Source organism: Hydra vulgaris, chromosome 01 (assembly GCF_038396675.1).
Source record: "Hydra vulgaris chromosome 01, alternate assembly HydraT2T_AEP".
NCBI lineage: Eukaryota > Metazoa > Cnidaria > Hydrozoa > Anthoathecata > Hydridae > Hydra > Hydra vulgaris.
This window is the reverse complement of record NC_088920.1, coordinates 14,695,001-14,700,000: the sequence shown is the minus strand read 5'-3', so window position 1 is coordinate 14,700,000 and position 5,000 is coordinate 14,695,001. Positions and strand designations below refer to the sequence as shown.

At 24.7% G+C, this 5,000-nt stretch overlaps 1 protein-coding gene across 1 annotated transcript in view; it reads left to right on the top strand.

The window, feature by feature from the left end:
* The window catches only part of LOC136074136 (uncharacterized), a 25,020-nt gene that overhangs the window by 1,038 nt on the left and 18,982 nt on the right, over positions 1-5,000 (top strand). The gene's annotated exons all lie outside the window — the stretch shown is intronic.

Here is a 5,000-nt window from a genome sequence, read left to right as displayed (position 1 = left end):
GCATTCATATTCTCAAGGCTGATAGGTATCTTAATCAAGGATGCTACTTTTTTCTTTTGTTTATTGTTGCAGCACTCTTTATACCGTATAACTCTGAAGCATAAGGTCAGGAGCGGATCTAACTTTTTTTGGTCTTTGAAATAATTAACTTACGGACATAAAGCAGTGAGAGCAACTAGTTGATAAAATATTTTTTTATTAACTTGACTTAAATTTATTGATAAATTTCAAATTTAATTGTAAAATATTTTAGCGTTCAAAAGTTATATCCATATAAAATTTTTGAACGCTAAGAGATTATACTATAAAACTTAAAATTTACCAATGAGATTTAGTTTAGTTAAGAATAGTACAAAAAACATTTCATCAACTTGTCTCACATTTGGGGCAGGATGGGGGAAAATTTTTCAGGGGTTTTATGTTCCCATGCTCCAGTCATTGCAATTTTTTGCAAAGCATCCTTATTTAACTAACTAACTAACTTCGTAATAGTTAAATTTTCAACTTTTCAAATTTTCAAATTTTTAACTTGCTAAAATGCTGGATCCGTCCCAACAAAGGGTCATGGTGAAATGTTACCTAGAGGATGTCCAGTCAATGATTTCTTGTTTGTTGCCATAATCAGGCCACACATGATGCAAATATAAGTCAAATAAAAACTTTTCTGAATTAATATTAAATATTTATATTTTTTTTAACTGTTGTGGACATTAGATTTGTCTTACACATTCATATAACTGATAAGTATAAATATACATAAAAAAGAAAAAAAAGTTTCTCTAAATTAAATATTTATTTGGATTAGCTCCACATCTAAAATTAATTTAAAAGTTTTTTGTTTGTTATGAGATTCAAATTCACATGGAATGTTTGCAAGATTTTCTGCCAATGAAGGCAATTTTAATATTTAGTTTATCTAAATTTACTGAACATTTATTATATTTCAAATTAATTTGCATCAATCAGTTTTTAATTTGCTTCGTTTTTTTAAAATAAGCGATTTGCTTTGTTTGTTTAAAAAGTGTGGTAAAAATGGTTTTGAATATTAATTATTTCAGTATTTTTTTATTATTAGAATGACTTTCATTAGGCTGCAAAATTTATTTTATTGAATCAAATAAAATAAATTAACTTTCAATTTAAAAAAACGCAAAAACTATTTTCATCACTATTATTTTTAATTAACACACATAACATGAGTTACATATAAAATTGTCATATAAAAAAGATATAAAAAATAAAATTGCACTAAAGTTTCAATGAAAGTTTTTAAATATTTCTTTTTATTTTTATTTTAGAATTATTTTTTAAGTTTTAGAAATATTTTTCATTGCAGTGTTGTTAGAACAATATACATCAAACTTTTTCTTTTTTTATACTCTTTTAAATAAAAGAATAATGTTTTCTCCTTTGTAATTTCTATAAAATTAAAAATTTTATACTTTTTTAATAAGTGACTATTTTTATGTTATCTTAGTATCATAAAATTATTGATTAACTTTATTCAATTTGCATTTTTATATGTTAACTTATAGGTTAAACATAACAATGATAAATTGTTATGTTTGTCTTTCTAAAGTGAAATTATGTGTGTTATAGTTAATAGATGAAGCAACATCTCAATTTTACACAAGTGATTAACCATAAATAACTTGCCACAATGAAACTTAGTTAGTCCTGAATAAGGTTTTTTAATTGTCTTACATTTATAACTAATTAATAAATAAAAAGCATTTCTTTACTTTGTGTTGCTGAAATGATTTTATAAATAGTTATATACCAATTTATAAATTATTAAAATAATAGTTGATAGACTGTAATTTTTGATTGTTCATCCTATATTTCTACTGTCTATGTGAATACATCAAGTTTTTTATTAAAATAAAAAAATTTGAATGACTCTTTTAAACAAAATTTAAGGTTTTAAAATTTGCATAGTTCCTTAACAATATATCTATATTCATATCTCTCTGTAAGGTTCTTTAAAATAGTTAAATTTCTGCAGACTGTGTACTACATAGTACGCAGTCTGTTAAAATTATTGCAGTTACAACAATACATTGATGCCATTATTGCAATTATAATATTACTTAAACAGAGACATGTTTTGTTTAACAAAACAAAGATATTGGTGAATTGTTTTATAGCCGAATAAATTTCAACTAGCATTAAAAGTTTATTGTTTTGTTAATGATAACAGCTGTAGTTAACAGAATTTATTCTTAATTTTTTTCACCAAAATAATGTGTTTTACAATCAAAAAACATTATTTTAGATCTTTTTTTATATTTACTTTCTGCACAAAAACTACAGTTTTTATTTTTTTTAAATTGTAAGGACAAAAAAAATCTTCATTACTTTTATTTACTGTAATTTACAATTAAAGTTTTATCTTTCACATATAGATTTTGTATAACAAAAGTTGTAAGGTTGAACTAATTAAAAAACTCTACTAATCATTTATATTAAAACTTTCAAAAACAACTTTTTGTTAAAATGTATTAATCAATCAACATCAAGACTATTAGCTAATATATAATTATATTAGTCACAAAATTATCTTCTATACAAAAAAAAAAAAAATAATTTTAAATTAATTATTACTAAAGTTTATGGATACATTAAAATCTTACCTGCAGAAAAACTACATATTTTATTTTTGTTATAAATTTTTTTTTTCATAACTTATTTTAACTGATACTCCTATTTGAATTATAATTTATAATAACATATACAATTTATACCATAGCTAATTCCAATTTTTAAACAAATGTAATAACCTTACTACTATATTATCGTAATTGAACTGTACATCTCTAAAAAAATGTATGCAAGTCTATTTCTGCTTCCAAATAGGTTTCCAATATGTCAATTAAAGGTCATATGCTTGAACTGATTACCATCTAGGAGCTACCTAATGTCATACCCCAAAAAAGGTTCCCTCCTTAACCTTAGCTTTGCTAAATAAAAGGGAATTTTGAACCAGTTTTTTGAAAGCTACACTTTTCTTATGAAGAGTCGTCATCAGTTGTTTGATAAGACATAGATTGATGTGTTGGGGTGGCAATATTGCACACTGGTATGAGGAATATCTATATCACACAGTGGCTGCTTTTAAGCAATCAAAAAGTTATGACTTTTTATCAAGACTGGATTATATAGTTGTATTGTCAGCAAATGCTTTAAATTTAGATGTATGAACATCAGGAAAGGCAATGATATAAAAAAAAAATAATTCAGGGTTGAACCTTGTGTTACCCTAATAGCTATTGAAAATGAAGAGTGTCGGTCTTCAAGGACAACATTAATACTGCAGTTAGAAATATTTTTTTTAAATTATATATATTTATATTATATATATATTATATATATATATATATATATATATATATATATATATATATATATATATATATATATGTGTATATATATATATATATATATATATATATATATATATATATAATATATATATATATATATATATATATATATATATATATATATATATTAGTGATGTACCGATTAATCGGCATCGGCATTTGGAAAACCTGGAAATAGCACGTATCCGAGGGAAAACCTGGAAAACTCATGGTATTTTTTTTTTTTTAAATGAGGGAGTATTCAGGGAAATTTTTTTCCCCTTTTTTGTAAAATAGTTATTTATCAAATTATTTACAATAATTTAAACTAGTTTAAATTCATAATGTATATTATTAGTAATTTTTTACATAATTGTACAATTTATTTTAAATTTGGTTTCGTTTAATCTCACAATGATGTTTGAGACTGTTGCCACACTTTTGAAAAATAAAATAAAAAATATTATTTCAAAATAACTTCATAAAAACATTGAAATAAAAAATCTAGAAAGTGACATCCTTTTCTGATAACCCTCCTTCCTTTCCCTTGTGCTTTTTTTCCCCTTTTATCTTGACCACGACCCTATATGCGTGATGTCCTCTATTGATGGACCCTAAAATAAAATAATATAAAAATGTATTATATTTAATTTTATAATCTGTAATCATTTTATCTATAAATATATAATATAATTATAAGAAGAATGCATTTTTTAGAGTTATAATAATAAATAAAATGGATCAAACATATTTTTCGAATGATTGGCTTACTCACCCAGAGTGTAAAGAATGACTTGTAAAGACTAATGACAATAAATTTGCTAGAACTTGTCAAATATGGGAGTTTAGGCAGTTAAGAGTTATAATAAAGGTAAAAAGCACCGAGTTAATGTTTTGGCTAAATCCAGAAGTCACTTTTTCAAACCTGTTGTAAAAAATTCTACTATTACACCAACAGTACCCCTGGCAGTTGGTCAAAGAACTATTACACCAACAGTACCCCTGGCAGTTGGTCAAAGAACTTTAAAAACTTGTTGTTAAGAGCTTGTTGTTGCTTCTAATGAAAAATCAAGATATGAAATTAAATGGGCTCTTGCAACTGTTATGTATGGATTGTCAAACAATGCTTCTGCTAATATGAGCCAATTATTTACTAGTATGTTTCCAGATAGTAAAGTTGCAAAAGGACTAACATTAGGAATAACAAAAATAGGGTATATGATTAATTTTGGGTTAGCATCATATATTAAGTCATTACTATATGTTGTCTTGTTTGATGAAAGCTTAAACAAAGTTACACAAAATTGTCAAATGGATATTATTGCTAGATTTTGGAATACTCTAGAAAAGCAGCTTAATGTGCGATATTTGAATTCAGTTTTTTTGGACGCTCTTCTGCAGCGTATATGCTTAAATGTTTTAATAAAAAATAGAATGTCTGGACTTATCAAAAATAATCCAAGTATCTATGGTTGGGCCTAATACAAATTGAAAGTTTTTTAAAGAACTTTCTATATACCAAAATGAGTGTGTTAAATTCTTTGTTTGACATTAAGAGTTGTAGTTTGCATTCAAAACACAGAGCTTTTATGATCTGTTCTTAGTCTACATCATGGAATTTAAAAAGTATTCTTAACG